Below are 15,189 nucleotides of genomic sequence, written 5' to 3' on the forward strand. Positions count from 1 at the left end.
TGTCTTGTTTTTTCTTCTGGTTTTTACCAAGAGGTTAGCACTGATTGGATGACTAGCATAGTGAACATCACTGTAAAAGGATGATCTAACAATAAAATAGGGAAAGAACAAGTTAAGATTTACTTTGACAAGTTAGATGTCTTCAAGTCATCAGGACCTGACAAAATGTATCCTAAATCGGCAGTTTTCAAGTTTTTTTTTTTTTTTTTCATTTGGAGATCCTAAAAAATTTGAATTGGAGGTACAGACTTCTTTGGTATTTTTAGACAATATCTGTGGACCATATCTTGAAAAGCACTTTTCTATGGTAATGATCGCTTTTTCAGATCTCCTTTGACATAGTTTGCTGACCTCCCATTGTAAACCACTATCCTGGAATACTTAAGAACCTGGCTGACTAGCTCTGAGCCATTAGCAATTTTCTTTGGGAAATCATGGAAGATTGGAGATTTCCAGGACTACTGGAAAAAAGTATTGTATTTTGCTCATCTGTAAAAAGGCTAATAAGGATAATCAGGAAATTTATAAACCGGTTAGCTTAACTTTGGTACCCAGAAAGATAATAATCAGTGGGTCTTATGGGATGGGAGCAGGATTAAAAAGAAGAGTCCTGAGCAGGGCTCTAGTAAGGGCCGCAAATATTTGGATAATGACATAAGGCAGCAGTTCCGAACCACTGGTCTGTGGCTTGCTGCTGGGCTGCGGACCTCTGGCTGCCGGGCCACGGCAGCTCTGGGAACTGGGGCTGGGTACGTTGCTCTCACCATGACTGTTGGGAGAGGTGTGTCCTGCCCCACCTCTGAGCTAACCAGCATTGGGCAGGAGAGAGATTCTTCCCGGACGTGGAAGAGTGCTTTGCTGCACGGTGGGAGGGCCACGCGGAGCCTGGCACTGCAGCCTTAGAGCAGCCATGACCCGGGCAGCAGAGCTCAGCTGGCGGCTGGGAGGCAGCTCAGGGCTAGATGAAGGTGGCAGAGCAGGCACATATAATGAATGTGCAAATAAACTGTTACCAGTCCACCAAAAGTTTGTGAATGGGTTTGTTGGTCCCCAATATAAAAAAGGTTGGGAACCACTGCCTTAGAGCCCCTGCTCCTCCTAGTGCTAGCCTCCTCTTTCCAGACACCCAGTGCACCCCCCCATAATGTCCCCCCTCAGTGCCAGCCCCCGTCTCTTAGAGCCCCCCAGCACAAGCCCCTCTTACCCCCTCCTCCCCCACCCTAGCCCTGCGCTGCCTCCCAGATGCCACCTGAGCACTGCTGCCTGGGTCGCAGTTGCTCTAAGGCTGCTGTGCTGGCCTCGTGCGCCCCTCCCACTGCGCAGCAACTTGCTCTTCTGTGTTTGGGAAGAGGCCCCTGCCCTGTTAGGCCTGGTGATAGCCCAGCTCCTGACACACGCATGGGATCGGCAGTGTCTGCGGTACAGGCGACGGGGCGAGCGCATGTTTCTGGTGGCTCGAGATTTCCTCCCCAGGCCATTACCAGTCAGGACTTAGAGGCACAGGGTCACTCAGCCTGTGTGCATCTCAGGCTCATGGCATCCATATGACAGCCAGGTGGTACTAGCCCCTTGACACCTCAGGTTTGAGTGCAGGGGGTGCTGGGCTCCCTGACAGCTCCAACCGGTGCTGCCGGCTCTGGCACCCTGGGATGTTGGAAAGCAGCCAGACGTGGAGCAGGCTGGAGCCGACAGGGGAGACCCTATGGAGGAAGCCATGCCCTACTGGAGTAAGGACAGAAATCAGACACACAGCGTAGCTCTCCTGGGCCTCTAACCTGATCTTTCTCAGGACCCTCCTGGCTGCAGAGGCTACGCTTCCTGGTTCCAAACATGTTGCCTGCAATGGAAAGGACTCTGGGCAGCCGCCGCCACTGTGGTAAGGCTGCCCCAGCAGGGAGAGCCTCACTGTGGGAGGAGAGTTTTAAGTGCATGCGCAGGTGTGCACCTTATAGGGAATGGAGCTCCCCAGTGGGCGAGGCTCATTAGCAGCTGGGAGCATGGCCTGGCAGATTGCCACAGCCTACCACTAGTCTGCAGACTGATTTGGGAACCACTACTCTGAGGGCTGGCAGTGGGGGGGGGACTCTGAGGGCAGGAAGCTGGCACTGGGGGGGTTCAGTGCAGGAAATTCTGGGGTCAGTCACTAGCGCTGGAGGGTAGTGGAGTGGTGGGGGACTGTAAGGGTTAGGGCTGGCACTAGGAGACTCTGGAGGTGGGGGCTTTTTGCAGACCAGTAACATTTTATTTGAAGCAAACATCTGCTTTTGACAAGGCCGGTCATTGCGAGGAACCAGCTTTTAAGAAGGCTTCCTGTGAACACTGTCTCCTGGGGAGCCACCTGCTCCCCCCCCACTCCTGCCACTGTATCGGAGGCAGGGGCAGGCAGGAGTTGTGTATATATAGGGAGATGGCTTTTAATCTGGCTCACTGTATGTACAGGCTCCTGTAGGGCCACCTCCCCGCCCCCCCCCCCCCCCACCTTTATGCTGCTGCCTCTGATACAGAGGCAGTAACGTGGAGGGGCAGGTGTCTTTGCGGGAGCCAGTGTTCACGGGGAGCCATCTTAAAAGCCACATCCTCATGTGCACTGGCTTCATAGGGCCTGCGACCCCCCCCTCCATGTGTAAACGTGTACATGTTTACAAAAAAATGCTTTTTAACATCCCTAATTCAAATGCAGGTTTTGAAACATAGAAAAGTTACATGCTACTTGATTATTTAGTCCCTGCAACATGCGCATTCATTTGCTGTGTCCTTAGTTGCTTGCCTTTTCAGAAATAGACACAGAAGGAACTTGGCTGAGTAGGAAGGAATGCTAGAGAAATTTAATGTTTTCCAGCACCACCAGATCCTTGCATAGGTGTATATACATTCTGGACACTGATGAATAGCTCTTGCACATAGCACCCTCCTTGAGGCCGGGTTTACGTGTGCTGCAGCAGCAATGTTGCCAACCTCAAGCAAAAATATTAATTAGGCAAAAGAAATTATAACTTAAAAAAATAGTATTTGAGGAGTTTTGGCTTCTCATTTTAGAATCTGAAAATTACTAATTGGACCCATTTTTAGGATTTTCCCTATAATCTTGAGGGTTGGAAGCTTACTTTTTTATTTTAGATACTGGCATAATTTGTCCTTAGGAGTTGGGATGCTAAGCAAGTCACCAGAGGCTTTTTATAACATCTTGAGAGTTGGCATCACTGTGATATTTTAAAAGCTTCAGAGGGGTAGCCAAGTTAGTCTGTAACTGGAAAAACTTAAGAAACAGCTAATAATCTAGCAGCACCCTAAAGACTAACAAAACATGTAGATAGTATCATCTGAGCTTTCATCTGAAGAAGTGGATTGTACCCACAAAAGCTCACGATACTATCTACATATTTTGTTAATCTTTAAGGTACTACTGTGATATTTTAGTCACTGTTTAATTGCTGAAAAAAACTGACTTCCTTGGTGGTCTATGTAACTGAGGGTGGGATTTGTCTTAGAGCACTAATGTAATCTTTTTTTCATTTCTGTTTTGTGGGAAGAATAAATTGTCACCAAAAAGCAATTAATAACCACAAAATCCAGATAGGCCCATTAGACATGGTAATATACAGAAGATTCAGTATCATTTTGGATATTGTACTGCTGGGGAAATTCTGTGCTACATGTGCGCATGTGAATAATTAACAAGCTATGTGTATTTTATTTTTGTGCAAAAAAGCATCTTCTGAAAAGTTGCTGTAGGATTGCCTTTTTTCGCCACTGAGGGCACTGTGGTGCTAGAGCACAGGAGCTGCTCCCAGCCAGCTAGGGAAAAGGTAGAGCCTGTTGTAGAGCTTTCTTTACTGCACCAGTTAGGCCTGGTAAATAGACAGGGTCTATGGGGAGACAAACAGTGTGGGAATCTTGCAGGGGTGTTAGACAGGGGCTCATATGGGCTAGTAGAGGAGGACAGACTGGAGCAGGGTCTGAATGGGTGTGGAAGTTAAGGGTCACAGGGGCGGGAGGTGCAGGGCCACATGGTGATGAATAGGGGGTGCAGAGCTACAGAAAAAAGGGAATGGTTGAGTAGGGGCACAAGATTCATGGGACATGGGGATATAGTCATATGGGGAGGAGGGAGAGGCTCCTCTGTTACACCAGCCACTATGTTACTTGCAGTTGCTTTAACTGTCCTGTTCTCTTATTTCATCATCAACCTCTGGCAACTTTTAATTAATCTTTGCAGGATAACTCATGCAGATGGCATCTGCAGTTAGCATTGGTCTGGATAAAGCAGTTTAGCTATGCTTTGCATAAACCATTCCCTGGGTCACATTGATAAAGAAGGTGGTATCTGACTCAGATCCCTTGACTTCTACAATGGTTGCACACACTCACACCAGCATACAGCTTCTCAACATGTAGATTGCACTTCACATGTTAGTAAATTAAATCGGTGGGTGCCCTGCTTGAATTTTTGCCTTGATACATTTTTGTATGTGTGTATGCTTTTATAGTATTGTTCCTCTCCTGCCTCCTTTGTTACACCAGCCAATATTTAAGCTCAGTCACTGTCTCCAGGAGGGGAAAAGGAATCAAGATATCAGGAAAAAGAAGAGGTTACATCAGGCATCTTGTGGGGCTCTGTTAAAAATGTAACTAGAACAGAACATCACTAAATCACTCAGATTAATGGGGAGTATTGAATACGCTGAAATAGTGTATAACAAAGGCAATACAAAATCAAGTATAATATAGTTCAAAGGACCTGATTTAGTGCACTATGAAGTCTGTGGAATGTTGTCACTTAGGCTATACCTACACTAGAGCAGGAATCAACACTCTGAGATTGATCTACCGACAGTCAATTTGGCAGGTCTGGTGAAGACCCACAAAATCAACCACAGATCACTCTTCAGTTGACCCATGTACTCTTACCTTACTCTTCTCATCCAGGATAGTGAATGGGAGTGTCTTTCCCCTTGACCTCCTCTGGTATAGACCCTGTGGTAACATGATCTAAGGTAAGTTGACACCCACTATATTATTCACATAGCTGGAGTTGCATACCTTAGGTCGACTTTTTGTGGCAGTGTAGACATACTTAGTTTTATAGGCTATACGTGTACAACTCTATGAAGAGAGAAGGTTACCATACACATGTTTGGTATAAAGGTTCATATAAAGGCACTTTCAACTTTCTCATTTAAAAAAACCTGTGGAATAAACCTGAATTTATGGACTAGTTAAAACTGACTTTAGAAAATACTTCAATTGGTCTCAAATAAGATTCTTTGAATTATTACAAATGGCATAGTTCATAATGAGGTTTATCTTTATCAAATTAATACTTTATAAACTTTGCTAAAGATACCTTGAACATGAAAAGTGCTATGCCAGTGCTAAATGTTATTGTTTAATTGTATGTATGGAATATGTGAGATCGAGGTTTAATCTGGTTACCAATTCCTCCTGGGAGTAGCATTTCCTTTTTGAAGTCACCATTTCCTTTCCAGGGGATGTTGCTCACAGTTGTAAGAAGATCATAGCAGCTGGAATGAAATGCCTGACATTCAAATACCTGTGATTACTAAGACAGTAATCACTGATCTTGCTGACACCAGGCAGTAACTCATTTTTTAAAAAACAATTGAAAATACCACCTGTGAGGTCTTCATAGCTATACAGTGCCAAAACCTAGTATAAAGCTGTGTAGAAGCTGTTCAAACGATATCTATATGAAAGCTATTACAACGTGCATGCTTGTATGGAACTAGATTTTAAGGATGACAGTCATATAAAACCACATTTGTTTCTTTGTAACTGCAGACTTGGTGGTGGTTTGTTCTGAGCCCAGGAGCAATGTGGGTCACAGAAGGGAAATGGACTATGATGAATGTTGAAGACCAAGATCTCACACTAAAATCTAACTTCCTGTTGTCTTTTTTTCAACGGTGTTAACTCTTTAAAAATTATATACAGTTAGATCGTCACTCATCTGCACTTCACTATACTGCCTATATCGTTCACTTAGAAAAATGGCCACTTCTCTGCCAAGATTTAATTGCTTAGTGTTATGCTGAGGCTTTGCATTAGGAAGACTTCATTATTGTTTACAAAATATACTGCAGAACATTTACTAGCATATTGTGAAGTATTGCCATAAATAATTCTAATGATTACAGCTGTGGAGAGAAATGAGCGAAGGGCTCAGTCCAACTCCCATTGAAATCAGTTAGTAACTTCCTTGTGAATTAAATGAGCAAAGCGTGGTCCCAAGCCCATATTATGATGCAGTACATCATTGCAATTATTGATGTGTTGGGATTTTTCCATATTAAGTCACAGCATTCAATAGTTTGCAATGTTTTTCATTGTCATTAGTATGACATCAGAAGATTTTTACTGTACTCTCAGTAAACTACTCTTTTCTAGGTGGTCCCTAAGTAAATCTCACAAAATTGTTTGACATGTTCCCAACCATCCTATTGATACTTGATAACCTTGTTATTTAGAAAGGGCAGCTCTTTTACATTTGTGTGTGCATGTGAATCCCTTTGGTCTCTGAACTTTTATCTGTGAATATCTTCCAAAATTATGAGCTAAAATTTAAGTTGTGTGGGAAAACACCTTCTTATTCCATAGTGCTTTCTGCACCAAAAAATTAAAAATTCTGTAAAATTCTGCAAATTTTATTTGTCAGTAAGTGGAGACTCCAGGAGATCACACTGCAGCCTTTCCTTTTGCTAGGATAAGAACTTGGCAATGAGATACCTCTGTGTGCATGTCAGAAGGCCACAGGGAAGCATTGTACAGGATGGGTTGGATGTCAGCCGTAGCCCAAAATCCATTTGAATGACAGAAAAGAAATAGCTGATACCAGTGGCTGAGTTCAGCCCTTGACTGGCCCAGCTCTGGGTCATCAATCTCTAAATGGCCTTTGCCATTTTCCTCTAAGCCTGAAAAGTAAGAGGTGCTTGGATGTGCAGTTGAATAAGAAAAGGAATTCTATTTAGGGACCAGTCCTTTTTTTCTGTCCTGATTTACATGCATTCCCAGCAGTATTCCCCGTAAGCTGAGTGATTCAAATACTGCCCATCTGATTAACAGGGTGCCCATAGTGCCTGCCCACAGTTTTCTACAGGAGGTACACATCCACACATGCTTCAGCACACACAACAAAATTTATTCTTCCCACGAATTGAAAAAATTACAAGGAAAATTGGTCCGCAGATAATCCTGTGGCACTGATTGCTGCTTTTCTATTCCAGGTACACGGGCCCTTGTGTATTGACTGCTCACTCACAGGCCTGACAATGAACCCTCCTATCCTTTCTCTTCCTGGCCCATCTTCCTTTACTAGCCAACCCCAGGCTGGTAGGGTTGCCAGATAATTTCACAAAAATTATCTGAACATGGCAGGGGGGAAAAAATACTGAACATGGCAGGGGGAAAAAAATTGGTGGAGCGCAACAAAACCCAACAAAAAACCACACCCAGGGACCAGACTGTCTGGGCGAATACTGGACACCTGGCAACCCTACGGCCTGGTTTCTCCTCACCCCCTTCCTGAAATCCCATGCCAGGTTCTACTCCCCAAGCTCTGCTGCCCCTTCTCTTCTCAGCCTCCAGGAAATCCCCCCTCCCCCGCCAATTTGCTTTCCCTGCTCAATCACATGCTACAAATTTTTGCTCCTGGCCCTCTGGGTGGTGGTGGAGCTCTTAGCTGAGGAGCGAGTGGGCAGAGGGGAGAGGGTTGGGCAGAAGTCTGTGAGCCCAGCATGGGGAAGAGGCTTGAAGGGAGGGGACCGAGAGAAGCCTTCCGCCCAGCAGAGGAAAAGGGGTGGGGAAGAATCTGTGCAGTAGACAGCATAGCCAGTGAGGGGAAGCCTGAGCCCTTTGTCGTCCCTCCCTGCCCCCAGCTATGGCAGCCTGAGAATGGGCCCCATGTGCCCTGCTCCAAGGCCAGCAGTGCCTTCCAGGAAGAAAAATTCCGATTCTTGCATATGGGAAAGCCTTTTCTGCTTCAATTAAAATAATTTTTTCTGAACCCTTAGGAGTAGTGTTGGATCAACACTAATTGTAGCCAGGGATCTCAAAGGTCTTTACATTGGTATAATACCAACTGAGAGGACTGGAACTAATGAACTTTCATCTGTTGCATTTGATGAGACTTTATAATGGGTCTATGTAGTATTCTGCTTTAGAACTTGGATTTTTCAGAGGCTCCCTGTGAGCTCCTGTGGATAGCTGCAAAGCACCATTGCGTTCATGGTATCTGTTAGTTATTACATAGTCTATTGCAGAGCTGAAGCAGCAGTCATGGTTGTGGAATCCCTTTGCAGTTTTCTGTATTAGAGAGAATTTCCTTTGGCCAATCCAAGATTTCCTTGGGTCATAGATACGTTGGTTAGGATGGGAGCTAGGGATGAATTCATTTTGGATGGGAGTTTAACTAACTTTGACATTTGTTTAATATTCTACAAAAGGAAAAAAGAAAAGCTAATGCTTGCATTTTGATAAGGGGAGAGAAGGGAGAAGTTGCTATCCAATATTTATTTAATATAAACATAAGGTCATATTTCTAATTCAAAATATGACCTTTTCAATTCAAAATTATATAAATAGGAGCAGCTACAGCCAACCTTTATTATATTACAACCAGTATAATCTGTCTGTACTTGGAGCTCTTAGTCAAAGAATGATACTCTTTAGGAATAAATGTTCCTAGCAGTTTTTAAATGCAGAATATTAATCATACAAATTTGGCCTCCTATAAGGTTCAATGTTTTCAATCTAAAGTGCTGAAGACATTATTTATTTCATACTATTTTTGCATATTAGTGCAATATATAATGACACCTTTCATTTTCGTCATACATCTGGCCAATACAAAGTGAGAGGTGACTTTAAGAACACAGCTAAACTTACAGGGAGGGTATAGAGCACAGACTGCACCCCAGCTAGCATGGGTATAAGTAGCTGAATAGACAGTGAGCTGCAGCTTGGGCAAAGAGATTCTAGAATATATGCCCTGATTGAAAGACAGACAGTTCGCAGAGGAGGCCAGTTATCTTAGTGGAAATATAGGTGAGAGGCTAATTGGGTGGAAATACCCCAGCAGGTAGGTCTATATAAACAAAGGAAACGCTGGGAGGAGAGTAGAGAGCCTGCAGGAAGACAGAGAAATAGGCCAGGACGGGCTGCTGCTACTAGTTTACCCTGCTCCAGAAGCAAGTAGGAAATTGGCTACTGATTGTAAATACAGTAAAACTCCAATAGTTCGGCATCCAATAGTGTGGCACTCCTGATAGTCCGGCATCAAAATGGCAAGAGCCTAGTGAGTGAGCTTCAGCAAAAAATGAGTCACAAGGTAACAGCAGTAGCAGCTGAACTGAGCGAAAAGGGTAAAAAGGGGTTAAGAAAACTAAAACATTACAGTATACTGTGTACAGTATGTACAATAAAAAAGGTTAAGAACACTTTATATACAGTATATACATAACCAGCTTATAGTACCTCCTGATACTCCGGCATATCTGATAATCCGGCACCACCTAGGTCCCATAGGTTCTGGATTAACGGAAGTCTATTGTACTAACATGTAATAAAGCACATTAAAGAAGACTTGGATTGTTTGAGGTAGGTGACTGGGGTTGGAAATAATTCATGAACCCCCAGTGATGCTGCCGCAGACATAAGCAACAAAAATTGGAGAATGAAACTCTTCTACTACTAGTTTATGGGGTTATTTTGCCCCCGACTATTGATTCACAGTCACTTCTGAGTAAAACACACTGGGTTTTCTTTTTGTTTGTACTCCTATTACACAGAGAGGCAATGGTGACTACTTGGATCACAAACCTCTTTACAATTATGTGTAAGTATACTTTTCATTTAAGTGTTTCCTACAGCTATCTTATGGAGCCACATCTAAAACAGGATCTAGTCGTCTGCCCAGAAACCCAGCTTGGTGTTGACAGAGGATTCCAGTGTGGGGAGGAGAGAGAGAAAACATGCAAAATACTGGGAGAGATAAAAAGATAGCCAAAAGACACAGCTGAAATCAGTCTGTGTTCCTGGAACAAGCTTAGGGAGAAGTGTTGTGTGTGTGGTTTTTTTTTTTTTTTTTTGTTTGTTTGTTTGTGGGGTGGGGGTGGGGAGAGAGTACAGGCTGAAAAGACTGTTAAAATCATAGAAGATCAGAATTGGAAGAGACCTTAGGAGGCTATTTAATTCAACCCCCTGCTCAAAACAGAACCAGCCCCAACTAAATCATTCCAGCAAGGGATTTGCCAAGCCTGACCTTAAAAACCTCTAAGAATGGTGATTCCACTGGTTCCCCAGACAACCCATTGCAGTGCTGTACCTCCCTCCTACTAGTTTTTCCTAAGATTCAACCTAGATCTCCCCCATTGCAACTTAAGACCATCACTACTTGGTCTGTCATCTGACATGACTGAGAATAATCTCCATCCTCTTTGGAACCCCACTTTCAGGTAGTTGAAGGCTGCTATAAAATCCCCCCCAATTCTTCTCTTCTGCAGACTAAATCAGTCTAGTTTCTTCACCCTCTCCTCACAAGTCATGTGCTCCAGCCCCAAATTATTTTTGTTTCCTTCCACTGGACTCTCTCCAATTTGTCCACATAATTTCTGTAATGTGGGGGGAAGGACTGGACATTATTCTCCAGATGTGGCCTCACCAGAATAAAAGGGAATAATCACTCACTCCCTTCAGTCTACTTGCAGTGCTCCTATTTATGCTGACCATGGTTATGTCGTCATAGAAGGCAAGTAGGTTGGTCAGACATGACTTGCCAATGGTGAATCCATGTTGACTATTATCGATCACTTTCCTCTCTTCCAAGTGTTTCGAAATTGATTCCTGAAAAACCTGCTCCATGATTTTTCCAAGGACTGAGGTGAGGCTGACCCAGATCCTCCTTCTTCCCTTTTTTTGAAGATAGGTACTACATTTGCCTTTTCCCAAACATCTGGGATTGCCCCTGATTGCCAAAGGTTTTAAAAAACAATGGTCAAGGGCTCTGTAATCACATCAGCCAACACTCTCAGCACTCTTGGATGCATTAGAGTCATCTCCATAGGCTTCTGCATGCCCAGCTGTTCTTTCACCCATGAGGGCTGTTCACTTCCTCTTACTGTGCTGCCCAGTGCAACCATCTGGGAGCTGACTTTGCCTGTGAAGATCAAAGCAAAATAAATAAATAAATAGAGTACTGCTTCAGCTGTTTCCAAATCATCTGTCATTAGGTTGCCTTCCCCATCCAGTAAGGGTCCCATGCTTTCCCTGGCCACCTTCTTATTACTAACAAATCTGTAAAAGCCCTTCTGTTTTTATACTTTTTCCTGTCCAAGTTTCCACTTGTTGTAAGCTTCCTTTTTGTGTTTAAGCTCACTGTAGAGACCTCTGCTTAGCCAAGCTGGTTGCCTGTCATATTTGCTACTCTTTCAGCACATTGGGATAGTTTGTTCCAGCACCCTCAGTAAGGCCTTTTTAAAATACAGCCAGCTCTCCTGGACTCCTTTCCCTTTCATATTAACCTCCCAGTGTATTCTGCCTATCAGTTCTCTGACAGAGTCAAAGTATATGATGTACTTAGTGTTATTATTCAAGTGATAGCAGTCTTCACCACAGTGGCAAGAGTTTAGAGTTCAAACTCTGCTGATGCACTATGGGGAAACTATTAAAGGTTGAACCTTCCTAGTCCAACTCCCTCGGAACCTGACATGTCCCAAATGAGTGAATTTGCCAAATCCCTTGCCACTGGCCTCCCAGGACACTGTTCCACCCTCCAGCTGGCTCTGCTCTTACTGCTACAGGGCTTGGGCTCCGATCTGGCCCACTGCTGCAAACCATCTAGGGTTCTCCGGAGATGGAGCTCCCCTGCTGCCATGGCCCCATTTCTGTCCCACCCAGGTGGGGCTTCCTGGGGAACAGGACATTGTGGCTGCCCTGCTGCTGCTGCGCTAGGTCAGAGCTCCGTGGCTGCCCTGCTGCTGCTGCACTGGGTCGGGGCTCTACGGCTGCCCTGCTGCTGCTGCGCTGGGTCAGAGCTCCGTGGCTGCCCTGCTGCTGCTGCGCCCAGCCAAGGCTTGGTGGCTGCCCCCTGCTGCCACACCCTGCTGATGCTTTCCGGAGACGGGGGTCGCTTGTCCTGAAGATGGGGCTCTCCGCTGTTGGACTCCTGACTGGCTTGCACTCCCAGGAGCTGGGGCTCTCTGGTCCAGCAGCATCCATGATCCTGCTGGACCACAGATATTGATGGACCAGAGAGTCTCAGATTTAGGAGGTTCAACCTGTACAATTGCACATAATATAACTGATCTTTTTCCTTTAAAAATCATCAGCAAGCCCCTGGCACAGGGTCGGGCAAAATACGGCCTTGGGGCCAGATCTGTCCTGTCAAGCCACCGGATCAGGAACATAGACTATTTTGCTGGGATCTTCAGGCACACAGCTGCTACGGTTTAAAGTGCAGTCCCTATGTTTCTCTGCTCTGCAAGGAGGGGGGCAGTTCTGTTATTTCCTACCCCCAGCCTAATCCTCAGCTTCTATTGGTCAGAAACAACCAGCCAATAAGAACTGAGCTCAGCCAATCTCTCAGGTCCTATTGGCTGGAAACAGCCCACCAATCAGAGCTGGGGGCAGGGCAAGCCTCTTTCCCCAGGTGGAGCTGAGAGCCATGTGGGCGGAGCAGCCTGTATTTTTCAATTGGTCTGGGGCTACAGTAGACAGGGAGCCCAGCCTGCCTTGGGGGTGCTGCTGCAGGCTGGGAGTTACTTAGGGAAGCTCCTCCCAGCCAGAGCCTGTTTCTGGCACCCCCGCCCCTTCCACACCCCAACTCCCTCCCCCAGGTCACCATCCAAACTCTCTGTACCCTGTGCCCCAGGTCACAACCCCCTCCTTCACCCAAACACCCTCTTAGACCCCACACCATCTTCTGCACTCCAGTCCCTTACCCTGTGTGCCCTTCTGTACCACAGAAAAGTGCAGCTCTTGACCACTTACCAAAATCTTCAAGTGACCCCCCACCAAAAATTATTTCCCACTCCTGCCCTAGAAATTACATCCGCTCCCTGACTTACGGCCACCTCCACTTATGACCATCCGCACTTATGACCAAAGCGGTCGTAAATGCGGATCCGAGTTACGAATGGTGATCCGCGCTTACAAACAGCACAGTTGCCATGTAACTCTGTGGGATCTGAGTTATAAACAGTTCGAATTACAGACCAAGTGTTGGTCCGTAACTCGTTTGTAACTCGGAAAGCGGCTGTACATACAAATACAGTAACATAATATTACTTAGGTTGCAAAGTCAAGTTCTTGAAAGTTTAAAACAGGAGACTTCTAGGTGCCAGTGCATACACATCATAATACAGTCTTTAATTACATGATCACAATATTTTTTTCTCCTGTCTCATTCAGTGATCAGGGTGGATTAACAAGGGGGCAGAATTAATGTAGCATAGCCATTCATATGTCTGGGTCTTCCTAACAGTGAGTGCTGCAATTAAAATAACATTTGTGTGTGTGTGTGTGTGTGTGTGTGTGTGCGCAGTATGTTAATCAGCAATATAAGGCTGCATTAAAAGTAGACAAATTTAATCAAAATAATGTCATGTCCTATTTGGGGTGGTTTTGTCACATGTTCCCACTATTAGATCACTGCAACTCCATAAGCACCAGGGGGAAGTGAGTCAGTAACTTGTCTGTTAGAATAATCTCCACTCCCCTGCTGATTTAGAATTATGTTTTTCAATCACTATATTTCTGAATTATCAATCCTGAATTATGGCTTGGCATAGTCAAAGTTAGAGTGGTAAGATTGAGAATAACCGTGGATTCATATTTACGTGAAGTAAATACATTAAAGTTACTGCTGTTTGAAATAACTGTAGCCTGATGAGCTTTGAGCTTAGAAAAGCTCTGCAAGCCATCAGCCATCATTGATTGGGTTTCACATACACAAATGTATTGCTAGCCTGAGACAAAACAGATCTGAATAATATTTTGAACAAAATATGGTATGTAGAGACTCAGGCACTTGAGTGCTGATGCTGATAACAGTTAAAACAAGTGTAAGTAACTTTATAGGTATAAATGGTCCCGTTGCACTCTTAATTGGGGAATTTTTATGTAGTTGAAGCAGAGCAACCAATGAGATATTTGCAGTATTCAAGTTGTGAAGAAGGCTGAAAGTAAGATTAGAAGAAGGAAAAATCAACAAAAATAAGATCCTGTTGGTATCAATGCTAATATTATTTCTTTGCATTAACAGAAATACTTCCTCTCTTGTCCTGTGGAAGAGATGGAAATAAATATAAACAAATTAGGCAAACATCTGTACAGATGCACAAATCAAATCCTATTGATTTCAGTACCCTTGAATGCATTCTTCATAAGCACTGACTGTCTCCTGGTGATAATGCAAATGTTTTCTGTTCTTTCTTACTCCATAATTAAATTTGTTTAAATGAATAGCTTTTTAAAATAAGAACAGGGCAACTCAGCTCTCAGATGTTACTCTGGAAATATATATTTTACATATAATAATTTTTAATGCAGGGGTGGGCAGTCATTTTTGATAGCGGGGGGACACTCCAAGATTTTGGTAAGTGGTCAAGGGCAGCACTTTTCTATAGAGGTGTGGGGTGCTGGATTTGGGACAGAGGTTGGGTGCAGAAAGGAATGTGAGACTAATTTCACATTTAAGTGTATGGTTCAGCTTTTAGACTCAATTAAGTTACATTTGTTTTAAAAAGATCCAGAATGGCCGGTAGTTTGGAATATAGAATTGATTTTAGGCATTAATCTTCTTAAGGCATGGTGTGGTGCTGCATTGCATCATGGGTGCATATAGTCTGCTTTGCTTCACCAGTCCAGCCCAGGCCCAGTGCAGAGGCCAGGTATGGGAGTGGGGAGAGATGTCCGTACCCTCTTTATGCCACTGTGCCTATCTAGGGAGTAGGTACAGCAATTCTGTTGGCTCTTTAGAGAGCCCATGTAAGGTGGAAGGAAGAGAAGGAAAAGACTTCTTGTGTCTCCCCTATCCCAAATACATATGTATGTCAGATCCAGGAAGAATCTGTCCCTTAGTTAATGTTTTATGGCGGCATCCTAATCCAGGTGAATAGGAGTTGTAATTTTCAACGTGCATTAGGGACGGTGTTTAATTTGTAATGAAAGAGGTGC

The 15,189-nt window shown here is 44.3% G+C and overlaps 1 protein-coding gene across 3 annotated transcripts in view; it reads left to right on the forward strand.

Moving 5' to 3' along the window:
- The window catches only part of KLHL32 (kelch like family member 32), a 168,162-nt gene that overhangs the window by 18,481 nt on the left and 134,492 nt on the right, over nt 1–15,189 (forward strand). The window lies entirely within an intron of this gene.

Source organism: Pelodiscus sinensis, chromosome 3, assembly GCF_049634645.1.
Source record: "Pelodiscus sinensis isolate JC-2024 chromosome 3, ASM4963464v1, whole genome shotgun sequence".
In the NCBI taxonomy this organism is placed as follows: Eukaryota; Metazoa; Chordata; order Testudines; family Trionychidae; genus Pelodiscus; species Pelodiscus sinensis.